The 21,206-nt window shown below is 46.0% G+C and overlaps 1 protein-coding gene across 1 annotated transcript in view; it reads right to left on the bottom strand.

Annotated features, from left to right (window-relative positions):
• Window positions 1-18,961, bottom strand: part of FAM110B (family with sequence similarity 110 member B) — a 248,462-nt gene extending 229,501 nt beyond the window's left edge. Inside the window, exon 1 of the mRNA XM_063923755.1 lies at window positions 18,940-18,961. The gene's annotated coding sequence lies outside the window, so the exon portion shown is untranslated. The remainder of the gene's footprint in view (window positions 1-18,939) is intronic.
• Between the last annotated feature and the right edge of the window lie 2,245 nt (window positions 18,962-21,206).

Below are 21,206 nucleotides of genomic sequence, written 5' to 3'. Positions count from 1 at the left end.
CTGGGATGAACGCCCAGGACGAACCTGTGTCCACTCCCTCTGGAGCTAATGGTGTCCAGTAGCCGAGAAGCAGAGCCTATCATTTAAGTAGGTCTGCTCCTCTCTCCTCAGTCCCTCGATGCAGGGAGTCTGTTGCCAGCAGTGCTCCCTGAAAATAAGTAAAAACGTAACAAATATGCTTTCTTAGCAGGAAACTCAGTAGAAATCCCTGCAGTGCACCCATCTCTTCTGGGCACAGTCTAAAAACGGAGGTCTGGAGGAGGGGCATAGAGGGAGGAGCCAGTGCACACCCAGAGTCTAAAGTCTTTCTTAAAGTGCCCATGTCTCCTGCGGAGCCCGTCTATTCCCCATGGTCCTTACGGAGTCCCAGCATCCTCTAGGACGTTAGAGAAACTATATATTTGAGATAAGTTGCATCTATTGGCCCAATTCAGATGAACCCACTATCTGCCAAAGTAAATACCAAGCACCACAGTAGTCTTGAACTAAAAACAGTCAGTAAGTTTTGTGTTCCAGTATTATGGAGTACTCGTGCATCTCCCCCATAAAACAGCTGAAAATCTCAGATTCTTAGGCAAAATATATAGTATGTCATTACTGACGTGGAGTTGGATTAACACCAAAAAATGTTTTAACTTTTAACCACCTTCTAGAACCACAAGCAGACACGAGGGGAGTCACAACTGAATAAGTTAATTTATACACTTACCACTACAGTGATATAACACACCAATCTGAGCATAAGCTAACTAAACACAACTGAAGCCCCATCATCCACCCAGCCACGTCATACATACCTTGTTGGCTCTTCTGGCTCCCAGTCAGTAACTAAGTCACATACTGGAATCATTATGACAACTGAACATTCCTCTTGTGCAGAATAGAAGAACAGGAAACTGGAATAGAATGGTGCATAGCATGTCTCATAAAACGTATAGGCGGACTAGTCTTGGTACACTGTAGCTCATTAAAAGGACATTTTTATTAGAATCCAAGACTTGCATTTGAAAAAGAAAACACACATTCCCAGTCTTCTTTTCATTTCACTACACATCTTACTGTAGGATGGATGACCATTCTAGCAAACACTAAATTTAATCTCTGCAACAGATTAGAAACTGAATGGTAAAGGGAAGTGCAGATGTTGCAGTACTATAAAACAAGTAAACTGACCGTACCTAAATGTAAAGTATGTAGATTTGGTATAAGCAACTACTGTAGGGAAGTCTATAATTCTACTGTGAGGGAATAGTCCACAGGCTCATCTATTTCTGACTCCCCATAATTATATTAACAGCTGCTTATGTAGCACACAATTATGCAGGGCTTTACAGATTTAAACATTTACATCAGTTCCCTGATCCAGTGGAGCTTGCAACCTATAGGCCTGATTCGGATTTGCATGGAATTGCACAGCCACAGGGAAGTAGCTGTGCAATTCCATGCAAATAAAATGTAACTGCAGCAGGAGGGTGTAGTATTGTATGCCGGCGGGCGGACGGGCTCCCGACCGCCGGCATACCGACAGCGTGGCGAGCGCAAATGAGCCCCTTGCGGGCTCGGTGGCGCGCGTTCTCCCTCCAGGGGGGTCGTGGACCCCCAAGAGGGAGAAAAAGTGTTGGTATGCCGGCTGTCGGGATTCCGGCGCCGGTATACTGTGCGCCGGGATCCAGACAGCCGGCAAACTGAAGACCACCCGCAGCGGGAGGTATCTGTAGGAGATAGAGGACTCTTGCAGGCATCTGCGAGATCCTGCATCAGACCGCCAAAGCAACCATCAGATGCAACTCGCGATGTTAGCAGACCATGGTCACCCTGCGCAAGAAGAAGCTTACTCAGACTGGCTGTGGGATCAGTACGTCTGGGTCCAACAAAACAGAACCCTGGTCCAGGCACACCTACAAAACAGGGGAGACAACACCTTTTTGAAGAGCGGTACTCGTTGATACCCCCCAAACTTCGCAGCACGTCAGTCAATATCGCAAGATCCTGTTTACACATGTGCAGACCACTAACCATCAGATTTATATGGAAACCATCGGGCTTGCATACAAATCTGAATCAGGCCCTATGTTCCTTTCAAATGGATACACATGGGTACATTTTGTTGAAAGCCAATTATCCTTCCAGAATGTCTTTGGACAAGAGAGAGAACATGTAAACTCAGAACAGAGAGATCTAGATGGAAACAAACTCATGACTTGACAGTACATTTTTAGCAATACTTATTGCTGCCAAATCAGTGACTGCAGGCCCATTTTTCCAGCTATGAGTTTGTGTTTGGAAGGCGTATCTAAAATTTGGCCGAGCAACAAAACCTTGCATTTAAAGCTGGCCAATTTCTGCAAGGAAACTGGATGCTTTTGCCCAAAGTGGACAGAAACTGAATCCCATGCAAGACTCAAATCCTAACCATCATTATAAACACAGCCAAGAGCACAGACTAGAAACTCAAGTTAAACCATGATCCTTCTTTCTAGAAATGTGTTGTTTCTGGTTTCTAGCTAAATAAATCAAACGAACAACAAGGGGGTTTGCGTTATCTTTACATAAACGTAGTATCCTGTTTTCTAAGGAACGACCAGCCTTAATTAGTACAACTGTGCTTCAGAAGTGCTTATGTTATCCATTACTCTCCTAAGATATCAAGTTACTGAACAATTATTGTGCAAGCCTTAGCTTTCACCAACATGTGGTCATTGACAATCACCTAAACTACAAAAGCTTTTTTCATCCTCTTATACATTTATACTAATGTGGTCACCATGAATCCACTTCAAAAAACACTAACAACCATTATTAGCAGGCAGAAATATTTTAATCTCCCCCCCATCCACCAAAGAAAAGATGTAACATGTGCAGAGAGAGTTAAGGGCCCTACACATTAAGCGATCCTTCACCGAGCTGTCCGACGGCAGATACGACCGACGGGCGACCCGTCGGCGTGAAGTTTCTTCACCCCCCCGTCACCCGGCTTTATAGAAGTGCAGGCAAATATGGACGAGATCGTCCATATTGGCCTGCATGCACAGGCAACGGGGCACCAGCGATGAACGAGCGCGGGGCCGCGCATAGTTCATCACTTGTGCCTCCACACTTCATTAATGAACGAGATCGTTCATATCTTTGAGTATTATCACCCAGTGTGTAGGGCCTATTAGATTTGGGTGGGGTGTATTTAAACCAAAATCTAAATTGCAGTGTAAAAATAAAGCAGCCAGTACAGGTTGAGTCTCCCTTATCCAAAATGCTTGGGACCAGAGGTATTTTGGATATGGGATTTTTCCGTATTTTGGAATAATTGCATACCATAATGAGATATCATGGTGATGGGACCTAAATCTAAGCACAGAATGCATTTGTGTTTCATATCCACCTTATACACACAGCCTGAAGGTCATTTTAGCCAATATTTTTTATAACTTTGTGCATTAAACAAAGTGTGTCTACATTCACACAATTCATTTATGTTTCATATACACCTTATACACACAGCCTGAAGGTCATTTAATACAATATTTTTAATAACTTTGTGTATTAAACAAAGTTTGTGTACATTGAGCCATCAAAAAACAAAGGTTTCACTATCTCAATCTCACTCAAAAAAGTCCGTATTTCGGAATATTCCGTATTTCGGAATATTTGGATATGGGATACTCAACCTGTATTTACCCTGCACAGAAACAATATGACCCACCCAAATCTAACTCTTTCTGCACATGTTATATCTGCCTACCCTGCAGTGCAACATGGTTTTGACCAATTGCTTACTTTTTTGGTCTGTTAACAACCCTGAATAACCCCCAATGTGTGTAACATTCACTCACTTGTATCTCTGTGAGCACCTTTGGCATATCTCAGCTCATTCTATAGTAGAATATAAATCAGTAGAGGTTCTTGCTCTCATCGTAGAGAGAATGGTGAGGGACCCAGGAGATAACACCCAATGAAAGTACTTTTATTGGGGTAAAATTATTTAGTACAGTGCTCTTTAAAGTTAAAAAAAACACACACACACACACACACACACACACACACACACCTTTAAAAGTATATGGAGCACACACTGGAAGCAGGTTTTGGTGTCAGGACGGAAATGTAATAAATGAGCCAAGCCAATTATACAGGCACAAATAATTCCTTAACCATGCCATAGATTTGTTTCTGAAATAGACTGGGAGACTCCGGAATAGTCTCACATGTATATAAAAGTAAAATAACACATTACATTGAGAAGAGTGATTCATCCTCTTAAACCCAAACATACCACCTTCTTGCTGCGACTTAGACCGTAAATGCCGGATCCTACCCGGTAAGACAAACGTGTACTTACCGGGTGGGATCCGGCATTTGCGCTCCGCTGCTGGCTTTCCGACCCGGTAATATACCGGGTCGGTTGCCATAGCAGCGGAGGGAGCAGCAGCAGCAGGGGCGGGGGTGGAGGCGGCGCCGGGAGATGAGCTCATCTCCTGCGCCGCCTCTCCCTATGCTGTGAATGGGAACCGTGTCGCATCGACACGGCTCCCATTCACACCGCACCTGACCCGGTAATCAACCCGGGTAAAACCCTTCTTTTTTACCGGGTTGAATTACCGGGTCAGGCGACCCGCGAAATCGCCAAAGGACCTTTCACATCGCACACTGATCCGGTTCGACGCGGCAATATGCCGTGTCGATACCGGGTTATTTGTGCGATGTGAAAGGGGTATTACAATGCTCCCTATGCAGAACCAGGGGCGAATTTAGGGGTTAATGTGCCCCTAGGCTACCTCTGCCATCCAATTTTATTATTTTCTTTGTTTTATTAGAAACTCTCATTTTGGTGATGGTAATATGATATAACCTAATACTAAAACAAGCCATGAACTGTGACTTTATTTTTTTTTTTTATTACTTATACATATTTACTAAGTAGGATAGCTTACAGGACAGTCTGCGCGTCCTACCCATTCAAACTCAACTGAAGATGGTGTGCAGTACATTGGAGTAAACATATTTTGTAGTTACTGGTAATTTTGGATTGACAATAATGAAACATGAGGCAAGTACAGGGCCGAATTTACAGCTAGGCTACCTAGGTGCTCACCTAGGGCCCGGCGGCACCCGCAGGGACACCCAAAATCCAGCCCAGGCTGCTAGCTGCGGGTGAGGCCTTTAGTTACAGCCACTGCGGTTGTGCGCTGTTCTGTCGTTGTGATAGGGGAGGAGAAGACCTGGACCTTGGATGAGCTTGGTGCCGGTACCAGGGGTGTTAAGAGGCGGTGACTGTTGCTGCTCACAGTGCTCTGATGACTTCGGGGTGGAGGGAGAGGCGGGGGATGCTGTTGCTCTGATCAGGCTGGGCCTGCCTGTGGCGCCGATCATCAGACACGCTACTAGGAGTAAAGGAGAGACCTAGCAAGGGGCGTAACTATTGCAGTGGATCCGAAAGAAGGAGCACAGGAAAGTAGACTGTCTCAATACTTTTGAAAAACACATACGTACTATAAAAACCCTGCAACACTGATCCGAAAACAACCTTATTATCATCAACGGAGAACACAGTATATTGGGAGAACTTGTACAAGCCCCAATAAATACCCTTTTACCTGTGGACAGAATTATCCAGATTACAGAAAACAATGCTGACACTATTGATGTTGCTCACAAATATCCTGCAAATGACAACTGATCAATATAACGAAGAATGAAAGAGCGCCTCTCCTTGTGGCAGAGCCAGTTAATGGGTGTGAAAATCGTATCCCGTGTATTTTGCTCTCAGGGAAGCCTGACATGCATACAAAAACCATTTCAATTACTTCCACATGTCAAAATAAAGTCAGTCAAGGAAGAAAAACAAAAATACCTTTTTTCTTTTCGTTTTTATTTTATTGATCCCCATGACAAATGTAACGTTTCCTGTACTTTGCTAAAGAAAGGTCCTTGTTTAAACCAAATATTTTTTTTTTATATCTATAGTCATTCTTAAAGCAGTTAAAAAGCGCACAAATATAGAAAATCTATTGATAACAGCCACTGAAATATTGCCAAATGTATGACTGGTGTTACACACAGAGGTACTGCATTCCTTAAATAAGATTAACAGCAAAATGAAAAAAAAAAAAAAAAAAAAGTGTACTAAAAATGTAGTTTGCTAAAGACACGTTGTATAAATACCAGTAAGTTATATATCATTTTAATTAACCTTTATAAGGCTAAATTCTTTGTTACACATTTCTTCTCCTCCTTCAGTTTAGCGTGACAGCCCTCTGATGAAACCACGATTATGGGGTATATTCAATAAGAGTTGGGCCCATTCCGACATGCAGTTGTCAAAATGGACCAGACAACCCCTATTCAATGGACGGCCAAATCAGACTGTCGAATTTGGCCGTACCAGGGGTCCTGTGCTGTCGCTGCCGTCAGAGGCTGCCAGGTGCACAGACAGCTGCTGCGGGGGGAGCTGGGCGGCTGCGTGCGGCAGTGGGAGCTGCCACGGCGGCCGGTGGAGGTGATGTCTGTGGCGGCGGGGGGAGCTGGATGGCTGAGGGGGGAGCTGGGCAACTGCGTGCGGCGGGGGGAGCTGCCACGGCGGCCGGTGGAGGTGATGTCTGCAGCGGCGGGGGAGGCACTGCAGGGAGAGAGGTGCATGGCCAGTTTATGGCCGTCAAGGTACCTCTCATCCCCTTAGCCCGCCGCACCGCTCCCCGTCTCCTCACCTCAATCGGACTTGTTTTCAAGTCGGATTAAGTTTGTTGGTAACGGGGCTAAAATCTGTCGGGTTTGGCCCCACTTCCGACAATGCGCGCTGATCGGCTGCTGATCAGCGTGCATTCCAATAAGTCGGGTTTTCCGACTTGTCGGAAAAAAACGGGGCCGTAATGAATAGGTCGGAACCCCTTCCGACCTAAAACTGTAGGAAGCTGCCGTCTTTCCGACAAGACGGCAGCTTCCGACAGTTATTGAATATACCCCTTTCTGTAGAAAGTTAGGGGATAATATTTGCAGATCTGGGACTTTAGAGGGACTAAATATTTTGGCCTTTGATTTGATCTCCGATTTTCCAGATACAAGGTTGAGCGCTGTTCCCTGTGGTTTTCTCTCTATTTACTATGAGATAATGGCCGACAGATGGCAGCTTTCGACTTCAATTGAATATACCCCTAAATGTATTAATCCTCAACAAGAGATATAGTATAGACGGATCAAGAGTTATAAATAAACAGCCAATCATGATCCTAACTGCCATGTCACAGGCTGTGTTCGAAAAATTACAGTTAGGGGTACATTCACTAATACCCCTTTTACACCGGCAGCATGTAAAACGGGTTATTGCATATGAACGTGCATAACCAGTGTTGCTGCTCGGTGTAAACGGGCAGAGTTGGAATAATCCGGGTCGAGTGACCCGGTATTCCAACTCGGGTAGTTTGCGGGGTTGAACACGTGTTCAACTCGGCAAACTGTGCAGTGTAAACGGGAGCCGGATCGCGCGACCCAGCTTACCGTTTACAGTATTTGCGGGGGCGGCACTTGTAGATCATGTGATCTCCATGCGCCGCCCCCGTCGCGTCACCGGCAACGTCACCAGCCCGGCAATATGCCGGGCTGGTGACTCTGGTGTAAATGGGGGCTGAAGCGGGTCGCAGCCGGGTAAGCTCCCATGTCAGGGCTCCCGGCTGCGACCCGCTTCAGTTGGTCTAAAAGCGGTATTAGGTGTAAGTTTTTTAGAAGTGGAAATGTTGCCTATAGCAACAAATCAGAACCTAGCTATTATCTTACAGAAGCAGCTAGATAAATGTTAAGTGAAATCTGATTGGTTGCTATGAGCAACATCTCCACTTCTAAAAAAAAAAACACACCTTAGTAAATATACCCATCAGGAGCTGGTTGGCTGTTAATTTATCACTCTATCCATCTCTGCTTTATCTCTTGTTAAGGCTTAATACATTTGGGCCTATGTTATGAATCTACAATGAATTAGCATGTTTAACGCAAACCAAACATCCATAAGTATGAGGCCTAAGGAGGAGACCTATGCAGGTGACTAGATATTCTCTTCCAATCCCTAACTAAATGCATACCTCCCAAGGGGTATCCCCAGGTAAGGTGGCTCTCAGATGCTGTAGGTGCCATTACCATGTGGCCTTACACTGGGAATTTAACCCAGATATATTTGCAATTATTTATGGGGTGGGTGTGGGGTGCGGTGGCCCCTGTGTCGGTATGGCTGGGCTGCTTCAGGTCGGCACACCCTAACACTTTATTAACACTTATTATTTTTCCTATCACTTTGTATACATTATTTTAATCACACCACTTACATAGCACTTCTGTGCTTCTTATTAACCCTTATTAATTCTCACCTGTGTGCTGACCTGGGGTGGCCGACCTGTGCCGACATCGTGGGGTCCTGCACCCCCAGCCCATACCTAGTATTAGGGACCCCCAGTGACGGAGAAGCCTTGTCGATCGGCCTGGGGGGCTTAACCCTATATCTGCAGATATACGCAACTAAGATCTCCGTATAATCTGACTATTATTATGTAGTAATATTATTCACTCGGTGTGCATTAGGGAACACAGTTTTTTTCCTACACAGAATTACCGCTCCCCTTTTAGCACCTGAGTGACATTACAATCTGATTGAGCAGCTTTCCACTTTGTGTATACCTCCCAACTGTCCTGATTTTCACGGGACCGTCCCGTTTTTTGGGGACTGTCCCGCTGTCCCACCCGCAGGCCGCAGTGTCACGTGGTGGGGGGGCAGTTGGGAGGCTCCGTCTCTCGCTGCCCTGCTTAGCAGAGCAGCGGTGAATAGACGCTATGCGCATGCGCACAGTGTCTATTCAGTGCAGACAGAGGGAGAGGGGGCATGCCAGCGGCTCACAGAGCGCTGGGCATGCCCCCTCAGTGACGAAAATGGTGGCGTGGCTCGTGATCGCGGGTCCTCCGCGAAGCCATGCCCCTTTTCTATAGGCCACACCCCCTTTTCAGGAGCGCGCCCGGCTTCGCCGCGCATGTGTCCCTCTTGCCGACGGGACAAAGTTGGGAGGTATGTAAATGGGGTGATCAGACATTTTGTGCTAAATAAATAACTCCTCCTGCAGAAAGTTCTTCTGTGTGCAAATTAAATAGACATTTATTGCGCATTAAGGGAGTAATTCCAAGTTGATCGCAGCAGGACATTTTTTAGCAGTTGGGCAAAACCATGTGCACTGCAGGGGAGGCAGATATAACATGTGCAGAGAGAGTTAGATTTGGGTGGGGTGTGTTCAATCTGCAATCTAAATTGCAGTGTAAAAATAAAGCAGACAGTATTTACCCTGCACAGAAACAAAATAACCCACCCAAATCTAACTCTCTCTGCAGATGTTATATCTGCCCCCCTAGCAGTGCACATGGTTTTGCCCAACTGCTAAAAAATTTCCTGCTGCGATCAACTTGGAATTACCCCCCTAAATTGGCAGTTATCTCTTGTTCATATCCTGCAGCTTCAGCCCCAGACAGAAATGAAATAAGAAGTAGCTTTGTCTGGTTTAGGATTGATTGCCAGTGGTCCTTTTACCATCATGCATTAATGAATAAACTTTTTAGGATGGAACAAGCAGCTGACCACAGTGTGACTGGATGAGGCTGTATGGTTTCCTTTAATATCATTTACACGTGAACAGACTACAGTTCTTCAACACAATATAGCATAAAGTTTAAAATAATTTTTCCCAAACTATTTATAGATGCAGCCTTCTTGTCTAAGTAGCTCTGGATGTTAATACAGTGTACACATATATTCTATGGCTATTCATCCTTGTTTTATCAAGTCATTTTGGCCAAGACAGACAACACATCCCACTACAGGTCCTTTGGGGCCAAAGGGGGATGCTTTAAAGTTCAACTGTCCATGACACGGTGGAGGACAGCCAACCTGAGAGCTGGACCAACATTCAGCCTATCAATTTACTAGGAACTAGAGATCATCAGTGAGGCAAGATATACAAAGCTCTCACGCTCAAGGGATGTCATTTGCACCTAGTGAAACAATAAATCACATTGTAAAGATTACAGATTTAGCGCATAAAATGGCTCATACCACTGTATACAGCTGAAGGTTCACCTGGTATACGGATGGAAAGTAGACAAAAAAACAAAAAGAAGAGGTTGACACTGACAGACACCAAAAAGCCAACAGTCAATAGGGTGACATAATTAAAGACCCTGTATTTGCACATGGGTCTGATAAGCCAGATTTCCTAAGTATCAGACATTTAAAGATTTCAATGATCAGCAACAGGGGGTGGGCGAGGGAGCACAGGACCAATAACATTGCATTGCCCATAGTTGTCCCAGTACACTGGAGGAACTGCCCAGCAATGTGACACCAGATCTCAGGTAAGGAACCTCTGGAACAGAGGGATCTTCTACCCAAAGAGATATACTTTTTATTTTCAGAAAGCTCTTTACAAATGCTGTAGAACTGATGGAAGCAGATACTATAACACAATAGGTCAAGGACAAAATAAACAGACCATTTAGTCACTTCTGTACAGCACAGGATAGATTAAAGGAAAGTAATGTAACATCAGTACTCAAGTTCATTAGTGTGGGAGAGCTGCTAGCAGGCTATGTCTAGAACCACTTGAATCAGATATATAAATGGATTGAAAAATATAGCATGGAAATTATACGTACATTGCTTTTTCGTAAAAATGTTAAAAACTGGGAGTTATACATTAAATTGTGCAGGAAATAGCCTCATGTCTCAAGCCCGGAGCTATTCACTAAAACTGCCTTTTCCTGATGCGGTAAAACCTGGGGTAATGCACTCCACACGCGGCCTCTTATCGCAGGCCTTTCCTCTGAGGAAAAGTCCACATCTGTGGTTAACACGTGGGGTAATTCCCACTTATTGAATCGGCCAACACGGGTCTAATTGTATTCCATCCTTTGCATGTACTGTATTGCAGAACCTTTAATACGGTGGTACCATATGCAAAGTCACAGAGTAACAGGCCTTTGCAAAGAGTGTATAGCCACCTACATTGTAGCCACTTTCTACCGAGATATTGATGATTGCTATGAAACATTCCGTTTCTACTGCATAAGTTGGCCAGTGACGAATCAGCACACAACTTGGAAGCAAATTCAAAAGTTACAGTCTTACCCTTCAGATTCTGACAGAAAATCAGAATAGGTACCAGAGTCAGATTTACAATGGGTCGGATGGAGTTCCAGCACCAGGGCTCCACATACAAATAGGCCCATCGTCATGACAGCATAATGGCCAGCTGCCTAACTGGCCACACCATAAATCATAACTGTTAAATAGCATTTGTAGTTTTCTCCCAGGTAGGTGCAATTTTTCTATTTTTATGTATTTAGGAAGAAAATAAGATTTTACTTACCGATAAATCTATTTCTCGTAGTCCGTAGTGGATGCTGGGACTCCGTAAGGACCATGGGGATATAGCGGCTCCGCAGGAGACAGGGCACAAAATAAAAGCTTAAGGATCAGGTGGTGTGCACTGGCTCCTCCCCCTATGACCCTCCTCCAAGCCTCAGTTAGGATACTGTGCCCGGACGAGCGTACATAATAAGGAAGGATATTGAATCCCGGGTAAGACTCATACCAGCCACACCAATCACACCCTACAACTTGTGATCTGAACCCAGTTAACAGTATGATAAACGCAAAGGAGCCTCTGAAAAGATGGCTCACAACAATAATAACCAGAATTTTTGTAACAATAACTATATACAAGTATTGCAGACAATCCGCACTAGGGATGGGCGCCCAGCATCCACTACGGACTACGAGAAATAGATTTATCGGTAAGTAAAATCTTATTTTCTCTGACGTCCTAGTGGATGCTGGGACTCCGTAAGGACCATGGGGATTATACCAAAGCTCCCAAACGGGCGGGAGAGTGCGGATGACTCTGCAGCACCGAATGAGAGAACTCCAGGTCCTCCTCAGCCAGGGTATCAAATTTGTAGAATTTAGCAAACGTGTTTGCCCCTGACCAAGTAGCTGCTCGGCAAAGTTGTTTAGCCGAGACCCCTCGGGCAGCCGCCCAAGATGAGCCCACCTTCCTTGTGGAATGGGCTTTTACTGATTTTGGCTGTGGCAATCCTGCCACAGAATGTGCAAGCTGAATTGTACTACAAATCCAACGAGCAATCGTCTGCTTAGAAGCAGGAGCACCCAGCTTGTTGGGTGCATACAGGATAAACAGCGAGTCAGATTTTCTGACTCCAGCCGTCCTGGAAACATATATTTTCAAGGCCCTGACAACGTCAAGCAACTTAGAGTCCTCTAAGTCCCTGGTAGCCGCAGGTACCACAATAGGTTGGTTCATGTGAAATGCAGAAACCACCTTAGGTAGAAATTGAGGACGAGTCCTCAATTCCGCCCTGTCAGAATGAAATATCAAGTAAGGGCTTTTATATGATAAAGCCGCCAATTTTGACACACGCCTGGCTGAAGCCAAGGCTAACAGCATCGACACCTTCCATGTGAGATATTTTAAGTCCACAGTGGAAAGTGGTTCAAACCAATGTGACTTTAGAAAACTCAACACCACATTGAGATCCCAAGGTGCCACTGGAGGCACAAAAGGAGGCTGTATGTGCAGCACCCCTTTTACAAATGTCTGAACTTCAGGTACTGAAGCCAGTTCTTTCTGGAAGAAAATCGACAGGGCCGAAATTTGAACCTTAATGGACCCTAATTTTAGGCCCATAGACAGTCCTGTTTGCAGGAAATGAAGGAAACGACCCAGTTGAAATTCCTCTGTAGGGGCCTTCTTGGCCTCACACCACGCAACATATTTACGCCAAATGCGGTGATAATGTTTTGCGGTTACGTCCTTCCTGGCTTTGACCAGAGTAGGGATGACTTCTTCTGGAATGCCTTTTTCCCTCAGGATCCGGCGTTCAACCGCCATGCCGTCAAACGCAGCCGCGGTAAGTCTTGGAACAGACAAGGCCCCTGCAGTAGCAGGTCCTTTCTTAGAGGTAGAGGCCACGGTTCGTCCGTGAGCATCTCTTGAAGTTCCGGGTACCAAGTCCGTCTTGGCCAATCCGGAACCACGAGTATAGTTCTTACTCCTCTCCTTCTTATGATTCTCAGTACTTTTGGTATGAGAGGCAGAGGAGGGAACACATACACTGGCTGGTACACCCACGGCGTTACCAGAGCGTCCACTGCTATTGCCTGAGGGTCCCTTGACCTGGCGCAATATCTGTCCAGTTTTTTGTTTAGACGTGACGCCATCATGTCCACCTTTGGTTTTTCCCAACGGTTTACAATCAGGTGGAAGACTTCTGGGTGAAGTCCCCACTCTCCCGGGTGAAGGTCGTGTCTGCTGAGGAAGTCTGCTTCCCAGTTGTCCACTCCCGGAATGAATACTGCTGACAGTGCTATCACATGATTTTCCGCCCAGCGAAGAATCCTTGCAGCTTCTGCCATTGCCCTCCTGCTTCTCGTGCCGCCCTGTCTGTTTACGTGGGCGACTGACGTGATGTTGTCCGATTGGATCAACACCGCCTGACCCTGAAGCAGAGGTTTTGCTTGACTTAGGGCATTGTAAATGGCCCTTAGTTCCAGAATGTTTATATGAAGAGACGTTTCCAAGCTTGACCACAGGCCCTGGAAATTCCTTCCCTGTGTGACTGCTCCCCAGCCTCTCAGGCTGGCATCCGTGGTTACCAGGATCCAATCCTGAATGCCAAATCTGCGGCCCTCTAGTAGATGAGCACTCTGCAGCCACCACAGGAGAGACACCCTTGTCCTTGGCGACAGGGTTATCCGCTGATGCATCTGCAGATGCGATCCGGACCATTTGTCCAGTAGATCCCACTGAAATGTTCTTGCATGGAATCTTCCGAATGGAATCGCTTCGTAAGAAGCCACCATTTTCCCCAGGACCCTCGTGCACTGATGCACTGAGACCTGTCCTGGTTTTAGGAGGTTCCTGACTAGCTCGGATAACTCCCTGGCCTTCTCCTCCGGGAGAAACACCTTCTTCTGGACTGTGTCCAGAATCATTCCTAGGAACAGTAGACGTGTCGTTGGAATCAGCTGCGATTTTGGAATATTTAGAATCCACCCGTGCTGACGTAACACTACCTGAGATAGTGCTACTCCGACTTCTAACTGTTCCCTGGATCTTGCCCTTATCAGGAGATCGTCCAAGTAAGGGATAATTGAAATGCCTTTTCTTCGTAGAAGAATCATCATTTCGGCCATTACCTTGGTAAAGACCCGAGGTGCCGTGGACAATCCAAACGGCAGCGTCTGAAACTGATAATGACAGTTTAGTACTACAAACCTGAGGTACCCTTGGTGAGAAGGGTATATCGGGACGTGGAGATAAGCATCTTCGATGTCCAGAGACACCATATAGTCCCCTTCTTCCAGGTTCGCTATCACTGCTCTGAGTGACTCCATCTTGAATTTGAACCTTTTTATGTAAGTGTTCAAGGATTTCAGATTTAAAATTGGTCTCACCGAGCCGTCCGGCTTCGGTACCACAAACAGCGTGGAATAATACCCCTTTCCTTGTTGCAGGAGGGGTACCTTGATTATCACCTGCTGGGAATACAGCTTGTGAATGGCTTCTAGAACTGCCTCCCTGTCGGAGGGAGACTTTGGTAAAGCAGACTTCAGGAAACGATGAGGGGGAAACGCCTCGAATTCCAGTTTGTACCCCTGCGATACTACCTGTAGAATCCAGGGATCCACTTGCGAGTGAGCCCACTGCGCGTTGAAATTTTTGAGACGGGCCCCCACCATATCTGAGTCTGCTTGTAAAGCCCCAGCGTCATGCTGAAGACTTGGCAGAAGCAGGGGAGGGCTTCTGCTCTTGGGAAGCGGCTGCATGGTGCAGTCTTTTTCCTCTTCCTCTGCCCCGGGGCAGAAAGGAGTGGCCTTTTGCTCGCTTGTACTTATGGGAACGAAAGGACTGAGATTGAAAAGACGGTGTCTTTTTCTGCTGATGTGGAGTGACCTGGGGTAAAAAGGTGGATTTTCCAGCCGTTGCCGTGGCCACCAGGTCCGATAGACCAGCCCCAAATAACTCCTCCCCTTTATACGGCAATACTTCCATGTGCCGTTTGGAATCCGCATCCCCTGACCACTGTCGCGTCCACAACGCTCTTCAGGCAGAGATGGACATAGCACTTACTCTTGATGCCAGGGTGCAAATATCCCTCTGTGCATCACGCATATATAATAATGCATCCTTTAAATGTTCTATAGTTAACAAAATATTGTCCCTATCCAGGGTATCAATATTCTCAGTCAGGGAATCCGACCATGCGACTCCAGCACTGCACATCCAGGCTGAGGCGATTGCTGGTCGCAGTATAAAACCAGTATGTGTGTATATACTTTTTAGGATATTTTCCAGCCTTCTATCAGCTGGTTCTTTGAGGGTAGCCGTATCAGGAGACGGTAACGCTACTTGTTTAGATAAACGTGTGAGCGCCTTATCTACCCTAGGGGGTGTTTCCCAACGCGCCCTAACCTCTGGCGGGAAAGGATATAATGCTAATAATTTTTTAGAAATTAGCTGTTTTTTATCGGGAGAAACCCACGCTTTTTCACACACCTCATTTATTTCCTCTGACTCAGGAAAAAATATTGGTAGTTTTTTCTCACCCCACATAATACCCTTCTTTGTGGTACTTGTAGTGTCAGAAAGGTTCAATGCCTCTTTCATTGCCGTGATCATGTAACGTGTGGCCCTACTGGACATTACGTTTGTCTCGTCACCGTCGACACTAGACTCAGTATCTGTGTCAGGGTCTGTGTCGACCCACTGAGGTAACGGGCGTTTTAGCGCCCCTGACGGTGTCTGAGACGCCTGGACAGGCACTAACTGATTTGCCAGCTGTCTCATGTCGTCAACAGTTTTTTGCAAATTGCTGACATTATCACTTAATTGTTTAAATACAATCATCCAGTCAGGTGTCGACTCCCTAGGGGGTGACATCACCAACGCAGGCAACTGCTCCGCCTCCACATAATTTTCCTCCTCATACATGTCGACACACGCGTACCGACACACAGCACACACACACCGGGAATGCTCTGATAGAGGACAGGACCCCACTTAGCCCTTTGGAGAGACAGAGGGAGAGTCTGCCAGCACACACCCAGCGCTATATATATATATATATATATATACAGGGATAACCTTATATAAGTGTTATTCCCTTATAGCTGCTGTTAATTATTGTTATTTGCTGCCAACAATGCCCCCCCTTCTCTTTTTTACCCTGATTCTGAAGCAGGACTGCAGGGGAGAGTCAGGGAGCCGTCCTTCCAGCGGAGCTGTGAGGGAAAATGGCGCTTGTGTGCTGAGGAGATAGGCTCCGCCCCTTCACGACGTCCTTATCTCCCGCTTTTTTGTGTAAAATGGCAGGGGATTAAAATACATCCATATAGCCCAGGAGCTATATGTGATGTATTCTGTTTTGCCACCTAAGGTATTCTGTTATATTGCGTCTCAGGGCGCTCCCCCCCCAGCGCCCTGCACCCTCAGTGACCGGAGTGTGAAGTGTGCTGAGAGCAATGGCGCACAGCTGCGGTGCTGTGCGCTACCTTAGTCTGAAGACAGGATGTCTTCTGCCGCCGATTTCACCGGACCTCTTCGTCTCTTCTGGCTCTGTAAGGGGGACGGCGGCGCGGCTCCGGTGACCCATCCAGGCTGAACCTGTGATCGTCCCTCTGGAGCTAGTGTCCAGTAGCCTAAGAAACCCGATCCACTCTGCACTCAGGTGAGTCCGTTTCTTCTCCCCTTAGTCCCACGATGCAGTGAGCCTGTTGCCAGCAGGACTCACTGAAAATAAAAAAACCTAACTAAACTTTTATTCTAAGCAGCTCAGGAGAGCCACCTAGATTGCACCCTTCTCGGCCGGGCACAAAAATCTAACTGAGGCTTGGAGGAGGGTCATAGGGGGAGGAGCCAGTGCACACCACCTGATCCTTAAGCTTTTATTTTGTGCCCTGTCTCCTGCGGAGCCGCTATATCCCCATGGTCCTTACGGAGTCCCAGCATCCACTAGGACGTCAGAGAAAGTGGGGCTGATAGTGTAGGGATTGTGAACGCTCACATGGCTCTGGCCACACCCACACCTCCCTCCTTCCCTGCTCAGTCTCGGCTCTGACGGGTACTGTAAACTTTTTAAGCTAGATACACACTATACAATTATCTGCCCGATAATCTGCCAGATCTAGCTGTTGGAATGAAGATCTGGTAATGGACGAGAGCAAATGACAATTGACCACTTGCTCCCAAACACTGAAAAACGAACAAATTTAACCAACGTGGATGAACGACTGTTGTCCGTTTTGCAGTGTTTGGGAGCAAATGGTCAATTGTCATTTGCTCTCATCCATTACAAGATCTTCATTCCATCCAGCTAGATCTGGCAGATAATTGTATAGTGTGTACCTAGCAATAGGCTTACCAAACTATTTCTTTAAACTGGGACACTCATGAATTACACAGGTTTGGTGGCCTATTAAAACCAGGTGAAATGTAGGCTCGAAGTCAGCCGTCCACAGCACCTGTGTCCTAGTTTAAAGGAGTAGTATGGAAAGCATATGTAAACATGACATGAGTGGGTAACCCTTATTCCAATGCAATAAAATTATTCATGGTATAATAATTATGGATCAGTATAAAATAGTGGGGGGTTATCTTTTGACACTAAGGGGGGTTGGGGACCATTAAAAAAAATTCTAGCTGGGAGGTGGGGGATCATACTTTGAAAATAAAAATTACACACAGTGACACATGGGGAGGAGGGCACACTGACACTGGGGTGAAGGGGCTCTGCCACTGGAATCTATTACCCGCTAGAGGGGTGAGGGTAGATCATGCTGGGGATCTTTTGCCATTGAATGGGGAAGGGGAGAGGGGGGATTTCTGATGGGGTGGGAAGTAATTTTACAATGGTGGCCTATGGACATTGGGGAGGGGGGGGGGGGGGGGGGGGAGACACCCACCTAGGTATATTTTTCTATTAAATTAAATATTGATGTATTTTATTTTAAAAAAAAAAAAAACTTTAAACTTTTTTAAATAATTTGTTTTATATTTCTTTGCAGTTTTTCACAACAAAAATGTCAGATAAGTTGTTAGAAAGAGTGTTGGAGGATAAATTTACTAAGTGTCGCCTTTTGTAACCCGATGCTTCTCAGTGTATTTAGCCAGAAAATGAAAGAAACAGCAATGATAAAAAAAGGAGAAAAAAAAAAACACGCCATGTTTTGCTTTTAATATCATTGTGGTTCTACATTTCAGGGTTAAGCACGCCAAAGCGCTAAATAAGCTTACCTCTGTGCCTTTACATTTCATATATGTACAATATTACAAGTTACACCCGTGAGATGAAAATAAAGACCCTCAAAATGCTGCTGAATTTGTTTTAACCAATTCTCTCTTTTAATTAGTGACATTATTGGAAGATTCTCCTAAGGGATCCCTGAAGTTGTAAAGTCCCAACACAATTGCAGGTAGGGAAGAAAGTTGGTTGCAATTAGCACAGTCAAAGCAGCTATCAATTATCTGTACACAGCTATAGTTTACCTCCATTTTCCCATGTCAGAGCCCCATGTCTGACAGTCCTAATAATGGGCATATCTGACCATGAATATGGACCCAAGGGGTAATACAAATTAGCCAAGAGGCACACAGACTGTTAAGAGTCCGCGGCACAGTAGGAGAATGCAAGTTAGGCATCTTTCTATTGAGGCCATGCCAAGTGTTAAATCACATGAATGCAGCAAGTTTGAAAACATGCATAGCAGTGCTGGAAATGCTCCAGAAGCACATTCTACTCAATGTCTTTTATAAACTACAGAACAAAATAGCCACCAGAATCCTGTGCATGTGCGTAGCTATAGTGGGTGTTATTGCTAAGGGGCCCAGAGGGAGCCCCAGACCATACCTTCCAACATGACCCTCTCCAGGAGGGACACAACGCTCTGCTTCTGAACTTTTCTCTTAATGTATGATTGCCGGCACCTGTTTTGAACAGGTTAATGGATAAGAAAGATGTTTCAGCGCAGGTGATGACAATCATAAATTAAGAGGGAAGTCCAGGAGCAGACCAATCTGTCCCTCCTGGAGAGGGTCATGTTGGGAGGTATGGCCCAGACCCAGGTCATATAGTCGTCAACCATGTTCCCAGAATTAGCTGCTAGTGGAGACTGCCCAACCTGAAAACAGGGACTCGTCAGCACTCCTATAGGTTAAGGTCTCTGTCTGACACTAATATGAGCCATGTCCTTTGCTCCCATGTTACTCCCACAAGCACAGCTGTGCTAATTAGCGAGCCAAGAGCAGGCCTCTCTTGGATTACAACCTTTGAGAAGGAGGCTAGGGTGCATGTATTGAGTTCCAACGTTAGGACTGTCCCTTCAAAGTGGAATTTCCTGCATCAGAAAAGTAGGAGGCCTATGGCTGTGCTGCGGGGGAGAAGGAGGAGCGGGTTCGCACCAGTATCATGGAGGCTTACAGAATGGAGGTATGTCGGGGGGGTTGATAACCCGACGGCCGGGGGTTAGGGGCACTTGCAGGGGTGCCTTGGATTGGTGGTCCAGGACCAATTCAAACTATTTATGGTCTGTGTATTAGGCAAAACCAGTGCTTGTGGCTGCCAGTCATAACATATGTGGACAAACTGAAGCAAATCTTGTCTTTCATCACATAACTGACCCTAAGGATATTTCCTTCTAAAATTTATTAAGAAACTTTTGACCTAGGGGTGCCATGAAAAAATTCTGATGCTCTAGGGCAGAGGTTCTCAAACTCTGTCCTCAGGACCCAACACAGTGCATGTTTTGCAGGCAACCCAGCAGATACACAGGTGTATTCATTACTCACTGACACATTGTAAAAAGGTCCACAGGTGTAGCTAATTATTTAACTTGCGATTCTGTGAGGAGACCTGCAAAACATGCACTGTGTGGGGTCCTGAGGACAGAGTTTGAGAACCTATGCTCTAGGGCAGTGGTTCTCAAACTCTGTCCCCACACTGTTCACGTTTCCCATGTTACCCAGCAGCTGCACTGTGTATCACCAAATGTCACATTTTAAAAATCTACAGGTGACCTGCAAAACATGGATCGCGTGGGGTCCTGAGGACAGAGTTTGAGAACATGTGCTCTAGGGCACAGGTTCTCAAACTCAGTCCTCAGGACCCCACACAGTGCATGTTTTGTAGGTCTCCTCACAAAATCACAAGTGAAATAATTAGCTTCACCTGTGGACCTTTTAAAATGTGCCAGTGAGTAATGAATACACCTGTGCACTTGCTGGGTTACCTGCAAAAATAAGAATTTACTTACCGATAATTCTATTTCTCGTAGTCTGTAGTGGATGCTGGGGACTCCGTCAGGACCATGGGGAATAGCGGCTCCGCAGGAGACAGGGCACAAAAAGTAAGCTTTTAGGATCACATGGTGTGTACTGGCTCCTCCCCCTATGACCCTCCTCCAAGCCTCAGTTAGGTACTGTGCCCGGACGAGCGTACACAATAAGGAAGGATATTGAACCCCGGGTAAGACTCATACCAGCCACACCAATCACACCGTATAACTTGTGATCTGAACCCAGTTAACAGTATGACAAACGTAGGAGCCTCTGAACAGACGGCTCACAACAAATAACAACCCGATTTTTTTGTAACAATAACTATGTACAAGTATTGCAGACAATCCGCACTTGGGATGGGCGCCCAGCATCCACTACGGACTACGAGAAATAGAATTATCGGTAAGTAAATTCTTATTTTCTCTAACGTCCTAAGTGGATGCTGGGGACTCCGTCAGGACCATGGGGATTATACCAAAGCTCCCAAACGGGCGGGAGAGTGCGGATGACTCTGCAGCACCGAATGAGAGAACTCAAGGTCCTCCTCAGCCAGGGTATCAAATTTGTAGAATTTTGCAAACGTGTTTGCCCCTGACCAAGTAGCAGCTCGGCAGAGTTGTAATGCCGAGACTCCCCGGGCAGCCGCCCAGGATGAGCCCACTTTCCTTGTGGAATGGGCCTTGACAGATTTAGGTTGTGGCAAGCCTGCCACAGAATGTGCAAGTTGAATTGTGCTACAAATCCAACGAGCAATCGTCTGCTTAGAAGCAGGAGCACCCATCTTGTTGGGTGCATACAATATAAGCAGTGAGTCAGACTTTCTGACTCCAGCCGTTCTTG

This window comes from Pseudophryne corroboree, chromosome 5 (genome assembly GCF_028390025.1).
Source record: "Pseudophryne corroboree isolate aPseCor3 chromosome 5, aPseCor3.hap2, whole genome shotgun sequence".
In the NCBI taxonomy this organism is placed as follows: Eukaryota; Metazoa; Chordata; class Amphibia; order Anura; family Myobatrachidae; genus Pseudophryne; species Pseudophryne corroboree.
This window is presented reverse-complemented; position numbering and strand designations above follow the sequence as displayed.